At 39.7% G+C, this 25,233-nt stretch overlaps 1 protein-coding gene and 1 long non-coding RNA gene across 2 annotated transcripts in view; one reads left to right on the forward strand and one right to left on the reverse strand.

The window, feature by feature from the left end:
• LOC117507219 (MICOS complex subunit mic25a-like) overlaps nt 1–25,233 on the forward strand; it is a 351,981-nt gene that overhangs the window by 52,300 nt on the left and 274,448 nt on the right. The gene's annotated exons all lie outside the window — the stretch shown is intronic.
• On the reverse strand, nt 689–23,381 carry LOC117507222. Its single transcript, XR_004559650.1, has 3 exons — nt 23,285–23,381; nt 9,836–9,843; nt 689–699 (listed from the first exon to the last, which is right to left on the reverse strand). It is a non-coding gene; the product is annotated as an uncharacterized LOC117507222 (long non-coding RNA).

The following is a 25,233-nucleotide window of genomic DNA, read 5'->3' on the forward strand; positions in this document are numbered from 1 at the left end:
TATTCTGGTCTCATCTGACCACATGACCTTCTCCCATGCCTCCTTTGGATCATCTCAGATGGTCACTGGTGAACTTCAACGGGCCTGGACATGTGCTGGCTTGAGCAGGGGACCTTGCTGCCCTGCAGGATTTAAGCCGTGACAGCATCATGTGTTACTAATGTAATCTTTGTGACTGTGGTCCCAGCTCTCTTCAGGTCATTGACCAGGTCCTCCTGTGTAGTTCTGAGCTTTCTCAGAATCATCCTTACCCCATAATGTGAGATTTTGCATGAAATCCCAGACCAAGGGAGATTGACAGTCATCTTGTGTTTCTTCCACTTTCTAATAAATAATCATAACAGTTGTTGTCTTCTACCAAGCTGCCTGCCTGTTGTCCTGTAGTCCATCCCAGCCTTGTGCAGGTCTATAGTTTTGTCCCTGGTGTCCTTAGACAGCTCTTTGGTCTTGGCTATGGTGGACACGTTGGAGTGTGATTGATTGAGTGGGTGAACAGGTGTCTTTTATACAGGTAACAAGTTCAAACAGATGCAATTAATACAGGTAAAGAGTGCGGAATAAGAGGGTTGTGAGAGCCAGAATTCTTGCTGGTTGGTAGGTGTTCAAATACTTACTTGCAGCAGTGACATACCAATAAATTATTTAAAAAATCATAGATTGTGATTTCTGTTTTTTTTTTGTTTTTTTTTAAGATTATGTCTCTCACAGTGGACATGCACATAAGATGAAAATTTCAGACCCTTCCATGATTTCTAAGTGGGAGAACTTGCAAAATCCCAGGGTGTTCAAATACTTATTTTCCTAACTCTAAATGGAGTCCATTTATGTTTTGCATTTTTCCCTGCACGTCCCGGCAAGCAGGGCATTGTTTTCTCCTTTGTGTGTTTGTCTGTGAACAAGATAAATAAAAAACGGCTGGATGGATTTCCTTCTAAATTGGTGGGAATATTACGTGAATAGATATCTACAGGTGAATTGAAATGAATATATTTTAGCAGCCTGATCAAAGGTAAAGGAAAACATGGTACGAAAACCCCTTTTTTTTTCTTTTGTATATCTCAAAAACCAAGAAGCCCAGATGGATTTTCAATTTATTTCAATTTATTTCATTTATATAGCGCCAAATCAACACAGAGTTGCCTCAAAGCACTTCACACAGGTAGGTCTAACCTTACCAACCCCCGAGCTACAGTGGTAAGGAAAAACTCCCTCTGAGGAAGAAACCTCAAGCCAGACCAGACTCAAAGGGGTGACCCTCTGTTTGGGCCCATGCTCCAAACATAAATACAGAACAATTCACAGAACAATTCACGGAAGAATATACAAGAAATGCTATTGGCGCACAGGACAGGAGGATCGCCAACAGAAATACAACTCCCATCTCTGGATGGAGGTGCACCTTAAACAGAGAGAAATAACTGTATCAGGCATCAGAAAGACAAAAAATACTGTATAATTTGCCAGCATTAAACAACAAGAAAAACAGAGAAGTACTAAGGTGATCGCCGGCCACTAGCACTAAACTTCACTAAAAGACCCAGAAATTAGGTAAAGTTGAGGCCGCACCCCGCTCCAATTACTAATAAATGAATTAAAAGAGTAAAAAGTGTAAAACAAAACTGTACCAGTATGCTAGCCATATGAAAGGGAAAATAAGTGTGTCTTAAGTCTGGACTTGAAAATCTCCACAGAATCTGACTGTTTTATTGATGCAGGGAGATCATTCTACAGAACAGGGGCATGATAAGAGAAAGCTCTGTGACCCGCAGACTTCTTATTCACTTTAGGGACACAAAGTAGTCCTGCACCCTGAGAACGTAAAGCCTGGGCCGGTACGTAAGGTTTAATTAGGTCAGCTAGGTAGGGAGGTGCCAGTCCATGAATAATTTTATAGGTTAGTAGCAGAACCTTAAAATCTGATCTCACTGGGACAGGAAGCCAGTGAAGGGATGCCAAAATGGGTGTAATGTGGTTGTACTTTCTGCTTCATGTCAAGTCTGGCTGCAGCATTTTGAACCAATTGGAGACCCGTAATGCTAGACTGTGGTAAACCAGAAAATAGAACATTGCAGTAGTCCAATCTAGAATAGATAAATGCATGGATCAGGGTCTCAGCATCAGCCATAGACAGGATGGGATGCATTTTTGCTGTATTTCGCAGGTAGAAGAAAGCAGTCCTAGTAATATTTCTAATGTGGAGGCCAAAGGACAACGAAGGATCAAAAATTACCCCAAGGTTCAAATCAAATCAAATCAATTTTATTTATATAGCGCCAAATCACAACAACAGTTGCCCCAAGGCGCTTTATATTGCAAGGCAAAAGCCATACAGAAAATTACAGAAAAACCCCAACGGTCAAAACGACCCCCTATGAGTAAGCACTTGGCGATAGTGGGAAGGAAAAACTCCCTTTTAACAGGACGAAACCTCCAGCAGAACCAGGCTCAGGGAGGGGCAGTCTTCTGCTGGGACTGGTTGGGGCTGAGGGTAGAGAATCAGGAAAAAGACATGCTGTGGAAGACAGCAGAGATCAATGATTAAATGCAGAGTGGTGCATACAGAGCAAAAAGAGAAAGAAACACTCAGTGCATCATGGGAACCCCCCAGCAGTCTAAGTCTATAGCAGCATAACTAAGGGATGGTTCAGGGTCACCTGATCCAGCCCTAACTATAAGCTTTAGCAAAAAGGAAAGTTTTAAGCCTAATCTTAAAAGTAGAGAGGGTGTCTGTCTCCCTGATCCGAATTGGGAGCTGGTTCCACAGGAGAGGAGCCTGAAAGCTGAAGGCTCTTCCTCCCATTCTACTCTTAAAAACCCTAGGAACTACAAGTAAGCCTGCAGTCTGAGAGCGAAGTGCTCTATTGGGGTCATATGGTACTAAGAGGTCCCTAAGATAAGATGGGACCTGATTATTCAAAACCTTATAAGTAAGAAGAAAAATTTTAAATTCTATTCTAGAATTAACAGGAAGCCAATGAAGAGAGGCCAATATGGGTGAAATATGCTCTCTCCTTCTAGTCCCCGCCAGTACTCTAGCTGCAGCATTTTGAATTAACTGAAAGGTTCCTCACTTTGTCAGTGTGATGCATGACACATGAGCCGAGGCTGAGCATTAACTGGTCAAATTGAATGTCTCACTGGACCAAGAACCATCATTTCAGTCTTATCAGAGTTTAAAAGTAGGACGTTTCTAGACATCCAGCTTCTCACTGCTGCAAGGCAATCTTCTAAGGATTTTATGTGAATGAGATTACCAGCAATTATCGGTAAATTTCCCAATCAAATGAAAATAGCTAAGGTTGTGCCGCTGTATAAGACTGGGGATAGACACCACTTCACAAATTATAGACCTGTTTCTTTGCTTCCTCAATTTTCCAAATTATTAGAAAAGTTATTCAATAATAGATTAGACAAATTCATAAATAAACATAAATTACTTACTGATAGTCACTATGGATTCAGAGCACATAGTTCAACATCACTTGCATTAATAGAATCAGTTTGAGGAGATTACAAACGCCATAGACCACAAATTACGTTCAGTTGGAATATTTATAGACCTTAAAAAGGCTTTTGATACAATCAATCATGACATATTAATCAATAAACTTGAACAGTATGGGATTAGGGGGTTGGTGTTGCACTGGGTGAGAAGCTACTTAAGTAACAGAAAACAGTTTGTGAAGTTGGGGGAATATACATCATCATGCTTGGACAATGCTTGTGGCGTCCCACAGGGTCAGTATTGGGTCCAAAACTGTTTCTAATTTATATAAATGATATTGTCAATGTTTCCAAAATATTAAAATTAGTATTATTTGCAGATGACACAAGCATTTTTTGTTCAGGGGGGGATTTGCAGGAGTTACTGAGGAGGATCAGTATAGAAATGGGAAAATTGAAAATATGGTTTGACAGAAAACAAATTATCATTAACTTAAGTAAAACAAAATACATGTTATTTGGCTATTGTAATACAGACATACAGGTTCAGTTACAAGTCGAGGGGGTAGATATTGAAAGGGTACATGAAAATAAGTTTCTGGGGGTGATACTAGATGATAAGATAAACTGGAAGACTCATATAAAACATATACAAAGTAAACTGTCAAGAAGCATTTCAGTTCTAAACAAAGCGAAACATATTCTGGACCACAACTCACTCCGCATTCTTTACTGCTCACTGGTTTTACCATATTTACAGTACTGTGCAGAGGTATGGGGTAATACTTATAAAGGTACAACACAATCACTATCAGTAATGCAGAAAAGAGCTATAAGAATTATTCATAATACTGGCTATAGAGATCATACAAATCCACTATTTTTACAATCCAAATTCTTAAAATTCACAGATGTGGTTCATTTTCAAACAGTACAAATTGTGTATAAAGCAATAAACAATTTACTTCCAGCAAATATTAAAAATATGTTTTTTAACAGATCAGGGGATTACAGTCTGAGGGGGAAATTTAATTTAAAGCATCAGTGGGCACGAACAACATTAAAAGGTTTCTGTATTTCTGTCTGTGGGGTGAGGATGTGGAACAGATTGGGAGTGGGGCTCAAGCAATGTCCAAGCATGAACCAGTTCAAACAGCGGTACAAAAATATGTTTTTTTCTAGGTATAGGGAGGAGGAAGGGTAATGAGGGTTAGGGTGTTTTTGTTTTTTGCTTCGGCTTGTAAATATATAGTATTTTGTATGTAAGTAGGTATGTGTAGGTGTATATTTATGTTTGTGTATATATATGTGTATATATATGTATATGTGTATATGTGTATATATGTGTATGTATATGTGTATGTATGTTGATGTGTGTATGTATATATATATGTGTATGTATATATATATATATATATATGTGTATATATATATGTGTGTGTATCTATATATATATATATTTATATATATATATATATATTATAATATATATATATATATATATATATATATATATATATGATATCGGTTTAGGTGTTAGGAATCTATGTGTATATGTGGCAAAGGGTATTACTGGTTGTGGGGAAGAAGGGGTAGGATAATAAGCTGATGCTTCACCCTACCCCCTTTTCGGACATGTTGGGTACACAGTAGGAACTTTTTTGTTGTTGTCTTTACTGATCTATTTTGTAATTGTTGTTGTATCAAATGTTCGAAATAAACAGTTTTCATTCATTCATTCATTCATTTTCATTCATTCATTCATTCATGTATAACTGAGTATCATCTGCATAGCAGTGAAAGGTAATCCCAAAACGCCGCAATATGTGCCCAAGGGGTGCTATATAAAGGGAGAAAAGCAGGGGGCCTATGACAGACCCCTGTGGAACCCCAAATTTCATGTCACTAAGGTTAGATGGATGATCTAAAGCATATTGTCAGCAAAATATTCATGTTTGATTGGTATGAATTGTGTCATGGAGGGATAGGTCAGAGAGACTTAAATGCACGAAGAGGTGAATACTAAAATAATGAACAGGTGTGTGACAAGCCCAGGGAGAAAACAACCAGAAACAAACACAAGAAGGGACTGTCTAAATACAACAGGATGTGAAACTGGAGACTTGGTCCTTGAGCCTTTTAATACATTTTACTGTATCCCAATGTTTTACCATAATGACCTATTTAAAATACACAAAAAAAATATCAATACAACATTTGTTTTTATTCCTTTTTTTCTTGAATTGAAGTAAATGATGTAAGATTTCTCCTATGCAGGAAAAAAGCTTATTTCTCTCAAATTCAGCGATTCGTCCAATCACATTTGTGTAATAATCATGCTGTTTAATGAGCATTTTCATGGCAGTGTGGCCAAGTGCACTTGTTTGGCTCAAAACCACCCCTGCCCTTTCTCTATGTACTGTGGAGATTTGGTGACCTGAATTGGGGGGGAAAAGAGACAACCTGAAACAACTTACATATTAGTCAGCTTATTCCTGGATTGTCTTGGCAAAGATAACATTCTCACCAACAAGGTCACAAATTTGAGAACAAAGTTTGAGAGGAGAAAGGCCTTTTGTGTGCATAGACTAAATCTGCAATCTTTGCTTACATTCATGAAAATACGAATATAAATGTTGCATGTATAATTTTCTTGAGTATATTACTCACATAAGCAGCTGTTGTTTTGCTGTGTGAGCCTGATTCCATCAGCCCTTAAAAGCTAAGCAGAGGGAATCCAGTTTACTAGTTGGATGGGAGCAGTAGCAGTTCTACACTGAATTATTCTCCGGGCAAGACCCCTCTGAGCCCCACCCCACCCGGAAAAAACTCGCAAAACCTTTGACAAATAGCCATTTTAAAAAATTATTTTATTATTAATATTTTAGAAGTGCCCATGAAATTGCAATTGAAATTGACATAAAAATACTGCTGGCTACAATATTACTCTAAAACAAAATATCCATGAGTTGCAAATTTGACTAAACATGCCCTTGCATGCTAAATGTCTGTCATTAGGCGCGATATTAATCTGTCTTTCAGGGGTGAACAATTAGCTCTTTTATTAAGGTGCATATTTGTCTCAACATTTAGCTAAATATTTTGCTTGATGTTTGTACATATTAGGCTAAATGTATAAATACTTACCATTAACGAATCTACAAAAGTTTTAGATATGACAGAAATTTGATAATGTAGTGTTTGCCTTTTTTTCTCCCTGATTTTTGGTCTTCATCTGTGGATCAAAAGAAAATCTAAACTGAAATGTTACTAGCATTCCCATGCCGATAAAATCCAATGTGATTTTTTTTTTCTCCATTAAATAAGCCAAATTATTATGAAGATGAGCCTATAAATGTTATTATTATTATTATTATTATTATTATTATTATTATTATTATTATTGTTGTTGTTGTTATTATTATTATTTTGTGCATGTACATGACAACAAAAAGAGTTGCCAGCTGCTGGAAAATTTTGTAAAAACACACACTCTTGCAGGGACACAAAAAGATTCAGTCAGATTCAGTCACTTCAGTTCGTAATGTGAACACAGCATACGTTCTAAGCCCTCTTTACAAATAGGCAGGCTGTCCTTTTTGCAAAATTTTCCACGAGTGGGCAGTTAGTTTGTCCCCTGCAGCGACATTCAAACCTGTTCTTACACCTTGTCTGTCTGCTTTCAATGGCTGAACTGAAAAAAGAGAATGTTTGAACCAACTTAAAAAAGTGTACAGTTTGTGAAAACGTGAATGAATTAAGTTGTTTCAACTTAAGTTTGCAAGTTAAATCAACTCTAACTTACAAACTTAAGTTCAAACAACTTAATTCATTCAGGTTTTTACAAATTGTAACACTTTAAGTTGGTTCAAACATTCTCTTTTTTCAATGGCTGCCTGCCTTGTTTGCTGGATAATCCGCGGACCGCATGGGAGGAGAGCGCCTGTCCTCGGTTTCCTGCTGCACACGGAGAGGATTGCCATGGAAGACTCCACTGAATGTAGGAGGTGATCCGGATCTGGATTGGCGGATGTCAGAAATCTCAGTTGCTCTTGTTAGAATCTAATTGACCACTCTTTCCTTCTATAAGATTACATCAAAGACAGGGAAAGCATTTTGAAATTGATTAGTTGAGAAGTTGGCTGTCTAGATTTGAAAAGTTTTACTTTGTGGTGAATCACATTATTTTAGACTGAATGTGAAGAAACCCTAATTGGAGAAAATATGTTGAAAAGAAAGAAGATGCCTGTGGACATAATTTGCATGCAGTCTCTCTCTCTCTCTCTCTCTCTCTCTCTCTCTCTCTCTCTCTCTCTCTCTCTCTCTCTCTCTCTCTCTCTCTCTCTCTCTCTCTCTCTCTCTCTCTCTCTCTCTCTCTAACTGCCATCCATGTTTTTCTCATCTCTCATTTCCTCTGTCATTCATTCTCTTTTCACCAACACCACCCTCTCTCTCTCTCAATATAAACTGACGTCTTTCTCTATCCATCCTTCTTTCGATCTGTATCCTCTGACAGACTGTGGTGGGATGACAGACTGATGATTTTTAATTCATTGAACCTGCTTGCCTATGAGATAAAACACATTTAATAAGCAAACACCAGTTCTTGCTTCTGGTATTTCCGCTGTAGCATGAATACATGTTTGTGTGAGAACACGTGGAAGCAAGCCAGTTTGCACATCGTTTCAGGTGTTGGTGTGAATAATCATGCATATGCATGTGAGCCGCTTTCCTGTTTTCTGACTGTGGCTGTGAATACGGAGTACATGGTGCATGTGTTAACACTTAACACGCCTCTCACACCATTCCAGAGAACTGGAAAAGACTGCCCTCTTGGTGTAAAATGGTGACATGAATATTTTCTTATCTTTAGTGTGAAGACTTTAATAAAATCACTTTATATAATTTTAATGTGTTTCTCAGGCAGCGGTGGTGGTAGTATGTGTCCTCCCCCAAGCTTGGGTCATCTACCAGAAGACTGGGAGTTGGATGGTCCTACAAAGTATCTTAGCTGTTCTTAGGATAACACACATCTGGACATAGACCTCAGATGTTGCACCAGGGACGGTATCCGCGAAGCAACATATAGCCCTTTCAAAGAGCTCCAAACTTAGCCTAAAATTTTTTGGTAAGGAATCTTAGCCTAAGAGTGATCCAAGAGGTGTCTGAGAGCAACTCTGAGCACGGAGGGGACAGAACCTTATGTCTTTGTTAGCAGGCGGAGTTGACTCCGTTGCTAGGTATGATGCAGTCCTCTAAGAGCTGTGATTGGATGTCACAAAATGGGAAGGAGAAATAAAAAAAAAAATGCCCTCTGTGCTCCGAGTTACAGTGCAGCCCGGTCTCACATTTTTTTTTCGTGCTCCCGTGATGAAATGAGTCAAATTTTCATGACAGGGTTTTTTTTTTAACTCACCATTACTAACCCTACTCCCACCCCAACCCTAACCTTAACCATAACCTAATCCTACTCCTTCCCCCCCACCCTAACCATAACCACCCCGACCCCCGCCCCGCTTCACTTTTAATTTTGTGCAGCCATCACGGAATTAATTAGAATGAATTTGTGCTGCCGTGACGAAAAATGAGCCGCTTTTTATCACAATATCACGAACCAATAGATTAATGTATATTTCGTGCTGCTGAATCACGACTTGCCATGAGACTGGGTTATTACAGTGAGGAAAATAAGTATTTGAATCACTGTCGATTTAGCAAATTTTCCCACCTACAAAGAAGACAGAATCTAAAAACAAAAAAAAAAAAATCAGAAAATCACATTGTATGATTTTTGAATGATTAATTTGCATTTTATTGCATGAAATAAGTATTTGATACAATAGAAAAGCAGACCGTAATATTTGGTACAGAAACCTTTTGTTAGCAGTTACAGAGGTCAGACATTTCGTGTAGTTCTTGACCAAGTTTGCACACTACAGCAGAGACTTTGGTCCACTCCTCCATACAGATCTTCTCCAGATCTTTCAGGTTTGGAGTTTCAGCTCCCTCCAACGATTTTCTATTGAGTCCAGGTCTGGAGACTGGCTAGGCCACTCCAGGATCTTGAAATGCTTCTTACGGAGCCCCTCCTTAGTTGCCCTGGCTATGTGTTTCAGGTCATTGTTATGCTGGAAGACCCAGCCACAACCCCTCTTCAATGCTCTTACTGAGGAAAGGAGGTTGTTTGCCAAAATCTCATGATACATGACCCCATCCATCCTCCCTTCAATACGGTGCAGTCGTCCTGTCCCCTTTGCAGAAAAACACCCCCAAAAATGATGTTCCCACCCCCATACTTCACGGTTGGGACGCTGTTCTTGGGGTGGTTCTCATCCTCCAAACACAGCGAGTGTAATTGATACCAAAAATCTCTATTTTGGTCTCATCTGACCACATGACCTTCTCCCATGCCTCCGCTGGATCAACCAGATAGTCACTGGTGAACTTCAAATGGGCCTGGACATGTGCTGGCTTGAGCAGGGGGACCTTGCGTGACCTGCTGAATTTTAGTCCATGACGGCGTAGTGTGTTACTAATGTAATCTTTGCGACTGTAGTCCCAGCTCTCTTCAGGTCATTGACCAGGTCCTCCTGTGTAGTTCTGGGCTTTCTCAGAATATCCTTACCCCACAAGGCGAGATCTTGTATGGAGCCCCCGACCGAGGGAGATTGACAGTCATCTTGTGTTTCTTCCATTTTCTAGTAATTACACCAACAGTTGTTACCTTCTCTCCTTGTGCAGGTCGACAGTTTTGTCCCTGGTGTCCTTAGACAGCTCTTTGGTCTTGGCCATGGTGGATAGGTTGGAGTATGATTGATTAAGTGTGTGGACAGGTAATGAGTTCAAACAGGTGCAATTAAAACAGGTAAAGAGTGCTGAACAGGAGGGCTTCTTAAAGCAAAATTAACAGGTCTGTGAGAGCCAGAATTCTTGCTGGTTGGTAGGGGATCAAATAATTATTTCATACAATAAAATGCAAATTAATTATTTAAAAATCATGCAATGTGATTTATTATTTTTTTAAGATTCTGTCTAAAACTGGCAAAATCGACAGTGCATCAAATACTTATTTGCCTCACTGTATGAATGGACAGTGAAATCAACCACTCATATAAGCTGAACTGCATTAAGAGGTGTAATTGTGAAATATTAAATGTCATGATGTCAGTATAACAGCTAAATGAATTGTTACACAGCTTGAAAATGTTTGAATGTACCTCATTCAAACCTCATTCATACCTATATATATCTTAAAAGCGTGCATGAGTGGTTTATTTAGTAAATTTAGTGTAAGTACATAATATATTTATAAATACGTTAAAAATACATGCATGACACAAGAAAGTGAAAACACTTATTTCCGTTGTGGTCCATTTAAAAATCAAATGACAAAACAGAAGCAATAATAAAATAAAATAACAACAGTAATAATGGCGATAATAATAAAAAAGATGGTAATGTTAATAGTGTGTATATGATAACAAGAAGCGAAACAATTTATAAATACATTAAGACAGTAAATTAACATAAAAACATAATGTAATTAAAAGGGAAAAGGGGTTGAGTTCTTCTAAAACTGTTGAGGTCTAAGGTCTGATGTTGTTAAAACATTCTGGACTCACACGCCATTCCAACTCATTATAGAAACTTTGCATAACCTATTACCATCCTTGAAAATGTCAGCTACCCATTATATAAACAGTACTTAATCTAGAGCCCGTGGATCCCCATGGGCAACACGCTAGTTATATTGATTAGCTTATTGTTATGTTTACTCTCCATGGTAACATAACAATTGCACAGTTTAGAATACAATAGCATGGCCTTTATTGTCATTATACAAAATGTACAATGACATTGCAGAAAGCTTCTCCTTTGTCAGTGTAAACAGATAAAAAAAGAAACAGGTAAAAATAGTTCTAATTATAAAATCCTACAGGACGGTGCAATGAAAATGTTTATGTACAAATACAAGATAAACATACACACACACAAATATGTATTTACATGCAATTTACATTTTTCCCGTAGCCATGTATCGCAATGTTTTGATGACCTTCATCTCAGGTGTTATTACGTTACTATGCTGGGTGAGAAAGTAAGCTCATTCATGATGAGGTCAACCACAAACATTCAGCCAGATCACAATCAATGGGTACCAGTGGGGTACACTAAGGGTAGAAATTTCTTGTTCCAATATTAAATTATTTATACTCAGAAAAAAATGATTAAAGGTGTTGTCTAATAAATGTCAAATATCTTTTTATTAACTTCACTTCCTGAAAAGCTAGAGCTGATTTCAAAATGCATGTTTTTTGTGCCAAAGTGTGGTGTACGGACACTACAATTTCATCATTTGTTAAATGATAACACGCTGTTATTTAAATATGTGATGCATATATCAACCCAGAACCAACCTGAAATGGTCTTTAGGTGTGTGTGTGTGTGTGTGTGTGTGTGTGTGTGTGTGTGTGTGTGTGTGTGTGTGTGTGTGTGTGTGTGTGTGTGTGTGTGTGTTTTGGGGGGTGTGAAGGGCAGGGGGCAGCATACAATTATGTGGTGTTTCTTTATTAGGGAAAATATAACATGTTTTCTCATACATACTTGAATGTTACATACATTACAGCATGGAAGTGAGCTTTGCATTATTTATTGTAACTCTAATACAGACGGTTTCTGGGTCCCTGCATGAATTTCTTTTTAACACGCTCTCTGCGATTCAGCCAATGCATTTCATTTTCAGCTGGAGGTTGAACATGCAAGTCACTGTTTTTTTATTATTATTATTATTTTATTTGAGTTCTCGTGTTTGTGAAGCATTGTGTGTTGCCCAAAAAAGCGAAAATTAAAAAGCGAAACACTCATTACGAGTCTAAGCAAAACACAGAAGAAAGAGTGGACTTCTTCCAGAGACTGTCTGTGGCCGGGACGGAGCTGTGTGAGTGCAGTGCTGAGCCACTCACACCGTGCAGAGAGAGGCAGCAGCCGGCCGCGTAGAGTGGCCAGCGGATGAAACTCTGTTTTTTTAAAAAAAACAAACACAGTGCTTTGCTTTAAATGCACAGTAAGCTATTTCAGATGATCATCGTGGACTGTCTTTTTCCTAAATGCCTTTATTTCATTCTGTTTGTCACGTTGGAAAACTGTAGCTTTTGTGCTAATTTGATTAGCGCTTGCGTAAGTCTTCTTCTGTTTGTTTTTCTGGGGACATTACAGCACCACACACAGGCCTGGCATATGTACTACAACGTTAAACGAAGCTTCGAGGCACAGAATTTGAATCAAACATTTTTTTTAATCGAATTATTCAAATTACTCGACAAATCATTTCAGCCCTACAATCCGCCATATCAGTGTTACTTCTCAGCAATAAGTAAAATACAAATCACACAATACCAATCCAACAGCCAAATTTAACTTGGATTAAACATTGTTTGCTGAAGGTTTTCTGCATAGAAGATACATTATTCATAGTACTTTGATGACATCAGCACCACAGTATCATCAAAACAATGGCTTCTAGTTGTTTAATAATACACCATAATTTTAAAAAGAACATTGCAAATTTCACCAAACTGTGCATTGTGGTTCATTTCAATACCATAAAACTAACAAACACATGCAAATCGTTCACTGGCAAGACATTGAATTGTAAATCACATATAACAAAGATTTGCTTAACCTGTAAGGTCTGAACACAAATGTGGCTAGAATGCGGCTCGCTTGGGGATCATGATGTCATAATTCTTCACTGTGTTCATGCGCTGACAGCATCCTGTCCACTGTGCCGGCATTCAATGCGGCTGCAACAGCAAGGACAGCAAACGAGCAGCCATCAAGACAGCGCACTACCTGATGTGTGCTTAATGTTTTGAGCATGCACAAAACTTTTTGGTGGGCTCGGAGGCCATTAGCTGACAAGAAATGCAATTAGTGAATGGGGAAAAGGACTTTGCAGAACAAAAACATACACAAACTGATATTCAAAGTTTGATTCATACGCTTCCTTGATCCCCCATAGTGTGACAGGTGCTTGAAGTCACTACACACTCAGAGGTTGCCCACTCATTGTCCATTTTATCTAGTACGTATCCAACCACCAAAGCTCCAAATCCACTGGAGACCAACGAATTAAGTGATTTAAATGCAATCCATTCCTATTCTGTCATAATGAGAGAACGCTTTTATGGTCAAAGCACTTTACAGTGATGACACACACACACACACACACACACACACACACACACACACACACACACACACACACACACACACACACACACACACACACACACACACACACACACACACACATATCCATTCATTTGGATATCAGTAATCATTTTTTCATAGCTTGAATCAGCACTAAAACTATGATCACAGCTGGAGATGGAGGTGGTCTGTGTGGGCATTAATCTTTTTCCCTCTGTTCTGGTGGGTGAAAACAGCTGTTAAAGATTTTATAAAAATCTTTGATTCATGAAATTCATGAGATTTTAGTTTTTTGAAGGAGCAGATTTGAAAATAAAAATAGTAAAACTTTGCTCAAATAAGATAATTATTAAAGCAGTCATATAGTGCATAGCAACTAAATAATACCATCACCATCCCCAAAGTGAAAAATTTAAATATCAATTTTAGGGCATATTGACCACCTTTAAACTGAACCTTACCCTCCTTTCTAAACATGCACTTATTTTATTATGTAGCAGCTTACTCTCAATTTATTTTCATTTATATAGTGCCAAATCACAACAGAGTTGCCTCAAAGCACTTCACACAGGTAAGGTTAACCTTACCAACCCCCAGAGCAACAGTGGTAAGGAAAAACTCCCTCTGAGGAAGAAACCTCAAGCAGACAAGACTCAAAGGGGTGACCCTCTGCTTGGGCCATGCAACAAACATAAATTTCAGATCAATTCACAGAACAGTTCACAGACAATTATACAAGAAATGCTATTGGAGCACACGACAGGAGGATCACCAACATGAATACAACTCCCATCTCTGGATGGAGCTGCACCTTAAACAGAGAGAAAAAACAGAATCAAGCATCAGAAGGACAAAAAATACTGTATAATTTGCCAGCATTAAACAACAAGAAAGAGAAATACTAAGGTGATGGCCGGCCACTAGCCATAAACTTCACTAAAAAACCCAGAATTTAGGTGAAGTTGAAGCCGCAGCCCGCTCCAATTACTAATAAATGAATTAAAAGAGTAAAAAGCGTAAAACAAAACTGTATGCTAGCCATATGAAAGGGAAAATAAGTGCGTCTTAAAGGAGACCTGCATTGAAAAAAATGCAGTCAGATTTTTTTAACAAAAAATGACTTACATTTACACATGAGATCCTTCTGAATGTAGTAAAGTAAATCTGCAAGCCCAGATCTGTCATTCAACGGAGAAATCTTCATTTGAAAATGACAAATTTACAGCTAACATTTAGCCCTCCGCAAATTGTCTCTCTCATCATGGACGCTGCCGAGACGTCACGGACAAGACCCTCTCCCAGCATGCATTGCGCCAATTGTAATTTGTGGATTTACGTCAGTTTGCATCTGCACCTTTTTCTTGTCTTATACGGAAGGATTTACTTTTTTAAAACTTCATATTGTCTTGCGGCACGTTTGGTGAGTACACATTTCTTTTATTTGTGCTTGAAAATTATTTTGGGGGACTTTTTCATACGCCCGTTTGATTGAGTGGTGTCGCAATGAAAATCTACTGTCTTTTGCCTCTGGTACCATCGCGGGATATGGAGGCGACACCCGCAAAGAATCCCAGTCATTAAAAATATATAAACCTCTCTCAGCGTCCATGGAGCTCTGGGGCTCTGATTGCCGAGACGTGCGGTGCTGTGGATTTTGCCGCAAGAAGTCTGTCCTTGCAGCAACAGGTGTACCGGCCGCTTCGCATTAAAACAGCGAGCGTAATCTCAGGACTTGTGCCAAGTGTGCTGCAGCTCCATTCAGTAGACAGAGAGGTGATGCCGATGTTGTGCGCTGAATCTGGCACAACACCGGCTGCAAAGCAGACACGGGCGGTGTGAGTGGCCCGCGTCGGCGGTTAACGAGCTCGTTAACAAGCTCGTTAACAAGCCCGCAGACTTAATAAGCGCAGCGGAGGCAGAGAGCGGGAGAGGAAGAACGGCGCCCGCTGTCGATGTCGTTGCTGATCTGAGCACACATCTGTATCTCACATTCATTGCAGCTTACTTTTGGATGTTGAAACCAGGACGTGTATAAGTAACATTACTAACAGATAAAATCAATTTCAATGCGGGATCGGACTGAAGGCGGGAGCGTGTCGTCTTGTCCCTGACGTCATGGAAATGATACGGCTGTACAAACTGTTTTCACAGAGGGCTAAATTTTAGCTGCAGATTTGTCATTTTTAAACGAAGATTTCTCCGCTGAATTACAAATTTGGGCTTACAGATTTACTTTACTGCATTCACAAGGGCAAGGGCGTAGGTTTGGTCTCAGCTTTGGTAGGGACAATACCACCCCCCCCCCCGGCCCCCCTGCTCACCACCATCACCCCCTAACCCACTCATACCATTAGACGCACAAGTACAGCATAATACATAACATATGACGACATAATGCTGAATAATTTAACACTTTATTTACAATATTAAGTGTGTAGGCAAACAAACAAATAGCTTAAATAACAAAATTGCACCCAAAATCACAAATCTATTCTATAGGCCTACACCTGAGAGAACAAGACAACAACAAAAAAAATACTTGTGGAGCTAACAAAAAAAAAAAAAAAAAAAAAGTTTTTGCAAACAAGATGTATAATCTATTCTCTTCATCAATAATGCAGTTGTAGGTATCTGGCAACCTAATTTGCAAAAAAAAAAAAAAAAAAAAAAGGATTTCCAATGATATATATGGTGTATTACGGTAAACGTAAGCCTGTGATGTCATAACGCAGAGGAAAAACACGGAAGTTTCACACTAGTGCGCCGCTAATTCTCATTACCGTAAGTTCTCATGTAAGCCCTCACTCTGAAAAATTTCAACACTGACAGCAAGCCAGGAACCCGTGCGTTCCAACAGTATGCTATATGTTGCATATATTATAGTAAAGTGCGTTTGGTGACTTTTGAAACGAGGGAAAAGTATGAAAAAGAGCGCAAAAGTGACAGAAAAGTACATAGACAGACAGCAAACATAAATGTAGTATTTTTTGAGGAAAAGGCAGGGTATTAGTGTCATTTGTGAAGGTGTGTGCAGTTTATTTTAAGTGTGGCGCACAGCATTGTTCGCAACCCCTCCCCCCCGCCCTTGTTTTTCTGCACCGGAGCAGTGTTGCCAGATATGAAATATGAAACTATCGTACCAAAACCTCAAAATTATCGTATTTTGGGAGAAATTATCGTACACAAACAAAACGCATACAACGTAGCTATTTTAGCGTTTTTTTTTAATTTACAAAGAATTTTATGTCACATTTTTAAACAGTAATTATAGTAATGGGGAAACTATGGCACAAAAAGAACGCAAATGCACAAGCAAGACTGTGAAGTAACACAAACATGTGTTAATTACCAGACTAGAAAGAGTCGAATTCAACCTCGAGGTCGCTGTCGTCATCCGATGCCATGGCCACTTGTGCAGATTTTGTTGAACACAGAAAAAATGTTGACTCCTCCATAAGGAACTTGAACTTTTTTTTATTTTTCTTGTATATCTCTTTGCTCTTGTGTTTTGTTCGTTTGTTATTGCATTTGTTGAAATACAGTTTCGAAAAAAAAAAAAAAGATGTTGGTTGGGGAATCTTCCTGTCCTGTCCTGCAGAGATTGGATGGGAACTCATTACTTTGTATGGGGAGGGGGCGGGCTTTCAAATGACTGTCCCGGCAGCCCAAAGCCAGCAGCAGCCCTGTGTGTGGTGTGTCTTTGATGCCGCCTGAGTGCAACGCCTGCAAAATGATTCTTGGGTGTCAGAGAGAGATGCGTGTTTGGGCAACCAACTGAAATTATCGTACATATTTGGGTTTTTTCCCATTATTGATTGTACATCGTACAGAGGGCAAAACTATCGTACAAATACGATAATTATCGTACATCTGGCAACACTGCACCGGAGCCACCCATCCTCTGCACTCCGGGACCTCCCACTTTACAAATGAAGCACTGCCTGCCACGAGATGCGCTTTGTTTACGTCCATGTGAGAAGAACGTGAGCCAATGAAATTGCAACATGGGTAACCCTGTCACTCTGGCACGTCGAAAACACAAAACGTGATGACTAAAATTATAGTATCGAGTTCGCAAAAAAATAGTGAATGATTTTGTTATATAAACAAAATGCTAAATATTGGTAGGGACTATTTTGCCATCCCAAAATATTGGTTGTGACTTGTCCCTATGGTCCATATGCAAACCTACGCCCCTGCACAAGGGTCTTATAAATACATATCAGCTATTTCTTTCTGAAATCTGACCACATTTATTTCAATGCAGGTCTACTTTAAGTCTGGACTTGAAAATCTCCACAGAATCTGACTGTTTTATTGATGCAGGGAGATCATTCCACAGAACAGGGGCACGATAAGAGAAAGGTCTGTGACCTGCAGACTTCTTATTCACCTTAGGGACACAAATAGTCCTGCACCCAGAGAACGTAAAGCCCGGGCCGGTACGTAAGGTTTAATTAGGTCAGCTAGGTAGGGAGGTGCCAGTCCACGAATAATTTTATAGGTTAGTAGCAGAACCTTAAAATCTGATCTCACTGGGACAGTAAGCCAGTGAAGGGATGCCAAAATGGGTGTAATGTGGTTGTACTTTCTGCTTCGTGTCAAAGGTCTGGCTGCAGCATTTTGAACCAATTGGAGACCCCTAATGCTAGACTGCGGTAAACCAGAAAATAGAACATTACAGTCGTCCAATCTAGAAGAGATAAATGCATGGATCAGGGTCTCAGCATCAGCCATAGACAGGATGGGACAAATCTTCGCTATATTTCACAGGCGGAAGAAAGCAGTCCTAGTAATATTTCTAATGTGGAGGCCAAAGGACAATGAAAGATCAAAAATTACCCCAGGGTTCCTCACTTTGTCAGTGTGATGTATGACACAGGAGCCGAGGCTCAGTGTTAACTGGTCAAATTGATGCCGACGTCTCACTGGACCAAGAACCATCATTTCAGTCTTATCAGAGTTTAAAAGTAGGACGTTTCTAAACATCCAACTTCTCACTGCTGCAAGGCAATCTTCTAAGGATTTTATGTGAATGAGATTACCAGCAGTTATCGGCATGTATAACTGAGTATCATCTGAAGAGCAGTGAAAGGTAATCCCAAAACACCGCAATATGTGCCCAAGGGGTGCTGTATAAAGGGAGAAAAGCAGGGGGCCTAAGACAGACCCCTCTGGAATCCCAAATTTCATGTCACTAAGGTTAGAGGTAGTGTTACTGTACAAAACACAGTGAGAACGACTGGTCAAGTATGACTTCAGCCATGCAAGGGCACTCCCAGTAATCCCCAAATTATTTTCCAGCCTATCAAGTAGAATATGATGAGCCACTGTATAAAATGCAGCACTGAGATCTAACAGCAACAGAACCGTAGTGGTGTCCGAATCCATTGTAAGCAGAAGATCATTCACCACTTTAGTGAGAGCCGTCTCTGTGGAATGATATTTTCTAAAAGCAGACTGCAGTGGCTCAAAGAGATTATTCTCAGTAAGATAGTCTACGAGCTGCCGTGACACCACTTTTCCCAGAATTTTAGAGAAAAATGATGGATTTGATATCGGCCGATAGTTTTTCAATACACTAGGGTTAAGATTAGGTTTCTTAAGTAATGGTTTAATCACTGCAGATTTGAAACATTTAGGAACAGATCCAGAAGTTAAAGAAAGATTAATAATTTCCACCACAGTCGGACCAAGAGTGGGCCACATGTCCTTAAACCGTTTTGTTGGTATACGATCAAATAAACAGGTTGTGCTTTTTGTTGACATTGCGAGTTTTGTCAGCATGCCTAGTGAGATACTATCAAATTCTTTAAATCTAGGTAATACCTCAGTAGTGGCGCCCACCTCAATAGCAGGGTGTAGTGGCTGGGTTAAGGCATGCCGGGATATTTAACCTGATGTCTTTTATTTTCTTCCCAAAGTAATCCAGGAAATCTTGTGCTGTAAAAGGAGAGCGAACTTACAGGTGGTTGTCCATACATAAGTGTTGCCACCGTGCCGAACAAGAACTTTGAGTTATGCTTGTTTTTGTTGATAAAATCAGAGTACTAGGTCCGCTTTGTAGCCAATAATGCATGCTTATAGTCTACGATAGCATCACGCCACGCAAGGTGAAATACTTCTAATTTTGAACGACGCCATTTCCATTCTAGACCACTTGCTTTATGCTTGAGGTCACACAGATAATCAATGAACCAAGGTGACTGTGATTTGGGGGAGCGTGGTTTTAACACAGGTGGTGCAATCATGTCAAGTGTAGTTTTGAGCACTGAGTTTAAACTATCCACAAGTCTGTCTACTGACTGGGTATTTGTCAAATGTGACGCTAAGACATCAGGCAGTCTAGCTTCAGGTTCAGTCTTAGTTGAGGAGTTAATGCATCGCCGTAATGATATATAAGGTTGTTGTTCCATTAAACACTGCAGCAAAACTGCAAACTTAATAAGTGATTGATCAGACAACACTGATGTAAGAGGCATGATGTCAATATTCGTGACAGCAATACCACGTGCGAGAACCAGATCCAGGGTATTTCCACTAATGTGCGTCGAATCCGAAATCCTAATGCATCCACAATTTCCATAAATGATTTGCAGAGGGAATCAGTTGGCTTATTTATATGAATGTTAAAGTTACCAATGATCAGAATGTTATCTACACTAGTTGGCAAGTTAGAGATGAACGCACCAAATTCATCTAAGAATTCAGAATATGGGCCAGGAGGCCTATATACACTGACAGAGTAATACAACTTATTTTTATTCTTCTGACCTTGGCAATGTGTGATATCCTGAGCAGAGCGAAGAATCAGATGCTCAAACGAGTTATATTTATGACCCCCAACAGCTAATAATCTAAACCTAGAATTATAAATAAGAGCAACACCCCGCCTTGTTTCGCATCACGAGGGACGTGACGAAATGTATATGCTGTTGGGCAGGCCTCATTTAAGGGAAGGACAGCTGTAGGTTTAAGCCAGGTTTCACATAGCCCAATCATATCTAAGTGATGATCAATAATTAGATCATTGATCAACAGTGATTTTGAGGACAGTGATCTTATGTTAATGAGACCCAGTCTAAGGACCTCAGTGAGGTTGACAGTTGAACTGTTTGGGTTTAGGGGTGGTTCCAGAGTAGCATATACAAGATGCCTAGAAGTAGGTTTAGGTTTGAGACATTCCACGCGCTTTGTAGGTAGCAGCCACGAAACTTTGCTATTGCTGGAACAACCACTGGGCCATCCTCAATTTCATCATCATCCAATATAGTAATGGGTATTAAGTTTGGAAAACATATCCCTCTTTGATTTTTATGGGCACGACTACGGAAGCAGGCCACAGTCTCAACTTGTTGAAATTCCCTCCCTGGCAAATAAACCGCACTATCACCATAGTGGATTTTCTGCACTAAATTCCCCGCTAAGCTGATGGATTCCACACCCACATTTATCATAAGCCTTGCAGGGTCTCTAATCACCTGATAGATCCAAATGATTCCTAATGTTACCCTCCCTGTAGATCTCTATCTATGTTTGCAGACAAGATGGTGGCGCCTTCCCCAGTAGGGTGGAGGCCGTCCGGCATCAGCAAGCCACGGCGGCCCCAGAACGAAGGCCAGTTATCAATAAAGCTAAAGCCTTGCTGTCTACAAAACTGCGCCAGCCACCTATTTAACGATGTCAGCCTGCTAAACGCCTCATCAGTACCCCGGGAGGGGAGGGGACTATTAATCGATGCTGACACATCTTTCTGGCAAGGTCACAAGTCCTCTCTATGTCCATTTTTGTGACCTCTGAGTGCCTCATCCTGATATCTTTGGTGCCAACGTGAATAACTATGTGACTATATCTCATGTCATGTTCCTTCGTCTGTCTTCGCTTCTGCAGCGTCAGCACCCTAAGATGAGATGCATTGTCGGGAGCCCTGGCCCCAGGAATACATTTAACGTCAGCCGGCGTCTGTAACCTGACCTTGTGGGTGATAGAATCCCCTATCACTAAAGTCCGGTGTTTCGGCCTGGAGACAGGAGTGGAAGTCACTTGTGGGCTCAGAGAATTCACATCAGGCAAATCCAAGGGGGAGAACCGATTCACAGTTCACATTGGCGAGTGTGATCGGGGTGCCACAACTGGGCACCAAGCCCTATGGGGTTTCCTCCGCCTAGCCACAGTACAAACGCCGTCCTCCACAACCTGCGGTTCTAAGCTGATGCTAATGGGCTCGCTCGCCAGCCCAGCACTAACCTCATCTGGAGTGCCCGTAACATCTAACTCCACTGAGCTAAGAAGCTGCCCTAACTTACGGACACGGCTCTCTAAGAGAGCCACCCTATCTTCCAACATCACGCAGGATTTACGGAGGGTGTAAAGTAGGATTTGTAGTGTACTTATGCACTAAGAAATTCAAGAATGTAGCCAAGCAAACACGAGCTAACCAATAATGGATAAGCTAACCACTCCTAAGGCTCACACAGATGCAAATAAATGAATTAAAATTCATAGCAGTTACACTGTAAATCTAACAGAAGTATTAAACAGGTAAAAAAGCAGCAACTATAAAATACCCTAAACAGTTAATTAACTAACAGAAGTATAAAAAAATGAAACGAAAAAATGATGACGGGGGTCCGAAATAGCTAACGCAAGGTAACTGCTAGCGAAAATGCTAGCCGCTCCTAAGATTTTACACAGGAGTAAAATAATAAATAATAAAAAAAATTACACAGAGTAAAATAATTACTTAAAATTCACAGCAGTTCGACTGAAAAACGAACAGAAGTATTAAATGGGTAAAAAAGAAACAGCTATAAAAAGTAATGACGGGGGAGGGGAGGAGTCGACCTAGCTAGCGAAAGCTAACCACTAGCGAATGCTAACTGCTAGTGATTCACAACAGGACTGTTGTTAAATATTGTTGTTAAATAATGTTGTTAAATAACGAGTAGATACAGTTAATAACCAGAAGAGTGCTAAACAGAAATAAAAGAAGCGTATACAACCGTGTGAAGTTCAGAGTAGCGTCACAGCAACAAACAATCCATCAGAAGCAAGTTGCTTCTGACGGATTGGAAAAACACAATGCAGTTACTCTGCATTGTGTTTTTCACTCCTCTCACTTGCTCCACTTGAGATGCAAACTCATGATCACGAGCATGGGAGGTGGATGCTCTGTCCAGTCAGCTAAAACCTGGGCTGTGGCCTGAGTGATCAGCGTATCCTTTTGGCTGTCAGGGGAATGAGGCCTATTGGCTACCATATGCATAGCGACTCCTGCTGGCCTCTGTCACACTTACAACAAAGTTGAAATGGAGACATGACGTGCTGTACAGTAGAACACTGACTGGTATAATAAATATAGATGGGGTAACTGAAGTTGCACTGCTGTACTGTTAATCTGATGATGAACTTTTTCAGATTTTGTTTACTAAATGTCAGCTTTACTAACTTTGCTGCTTTTGTTATCAATGCCTCAATCAGATGTCTGCAAAGATGAAGTTACTGAATGATAATGCACACACAAGTGGTGAACTAGACTGGATGTTATGAGATGTGATCATTTTTATTTTACGTTGCTGTACTAGTAATTTATTTAGACACCATTAATCCTACTCTGTCTGTTATAAACAACTAGAGCTCTTGGAAAAATTCTGTTATACCTGCATTAATGGTAAATGTCCACCAAGTGGAGATATTGCTCCATTTAAAGGACCTTGAGTGCAGGCTGCTGTGGATGACAGTGGCAAACCAATGTGGCTAGGAATTTATTTGACACTGCTAATCCAACTGTAATATCTGCTTTCAACAATATGATAAGGTAGGCTGGAGGAGTAACGTTGGAGTTCATGTTGTTAGCTGTAATACCTCATTGGCTTTTCTGTACAGGGAGGGGCACTCTGGAGCGTGCATTGTGTATCTTACCTAAATATGAGTTTTCCAGAATGAGCTGACCTGCGTTCTTTTTGAGAACAGCATTACAGGGTTTTGGATGGATTGCAGTGTGACACCTCACTGCTTGACCTTTTCACTTGGTTTTATGAAAACTGCTTCAACTGGGTTTTTGATGTAACGCTGACCACAAAATCACCTGTGGGTGATAACATTTCCTCTTTGGCCGGAACAGCAAATTTCAGGGGTATAGGAGCATTTATACATTCCACTTTCAGTTCAGTAAGTCAGAGGGCAATTCTACTGTAACGGAATTATAATCTGAGCTAATCTGTCGTGGTTAGATGCCATATGTCCAGATTTTGCTGCTGTTGTAATTCCGTTACCATAGAATTGCCCCAGAAGTCTTAGGTTACAACTGGCTTTGTGTTATCTTACAGATACTTACTTCGTTGTATGTGATATATTCCACCAGATGTTATCATTGTGTATATATATGTGTATATGGATGTCAGAGCTGCCAGTGGAATATTCACCAGGCTGAGACAAAATTCACTCAACATTCATCATTTTTATCCAAGTTTCTGCATCAAACATGGAAGTACTGAGCTGTAACAATGGCACATAAAAATGATATGATGAATGTGCTTACCGTACTTATGCGGATATGAGAAAGACTGATACTAAATTAGCTGTTTTTTTCCTTCTGTATTTGTATTTGTCTTCCCCTCTCTCTTTTTCTCTAATTAAACAGCCAAATCAGAGGTTTGACAGCATGAACTGTCTACCAGTGACATTCTCCAGACTAATTCTCATTTTACCCCTATTTTTTAATCACTCTCTCTCTCTCTCTCTCTCTCTCTCTCTCTCTCTCTCTCTCTCTCTCTCTCTCTCTCTCTCTCTCTCTCTCTCTCAGACGCTCTCTCTAAATCTTTTCTCCCCAAACGCAAAGATTTATTCAAATATGCTATTTGCATAATTCAGTATTTACATAATTGATTTCCAAGGAAGCATTTCTCACCATGTGAGGTGGTGTTAGAGACCAAAAGGTCTCAGCCATTTGATTCAACACACACGCACGCACACACACACACACACACTTACTTGCTTTTGCCAGATTGTTGGCGTTTCAAGTCTAAATTAAACATGAACTGCTGCCAACCTGGTGCATCTGGTGACCCTTGTGGTGTACTCACATCAAACATGATGCAGACAAGCATGGAAAAGGATATATATATATATATATATATATATATATATATATATATATATATATATATATATATATATATATATATATATGTTATACAAATAATGAATGTTTATGAGTTCAATGGTACGAATATTTCATGAGGTGAAAGCTGGAACATACCATTCAACGAGGCGAAATATTCGTACCATTGAAAGAATGTAAAAACATTCATTATTTCTTTATATAACGGCTAAAATAGATCATTGTTATTTGATATTTTATTAATTTATAAACAACAGAAAAGGGACTTACATTTTGGTGTTCCACTGTGACGCGTAGTCCAGTGATGCTGTGGACTGACTTCGGACTTCCATAAAAAAAAAAAAAAAGACTTTGTGTAGTTCCTCAGTTCAGCCAAAAATCACATCAGCGTTTCATGTTAGCAGCTCTTCATGCATCCAGACGGCTTACAGGGGAATGGATTTGTGTGTGTGTGT

Source organism: Thalassophryne amazonica, chromosome 3 (assembly GCF_902500255.1).
Source record: "Thalassophryne amazonica chromosome 3, fThaAma1.1, whole genome shotgun sequence".
Classification (NCBI taxonomy): Eukaryota; Metazoa; Chordata; class Actinopteri; order Batrachoidiformes; family Batrachoididae; genus Thalassophryne; species Thalassophryne amazonica.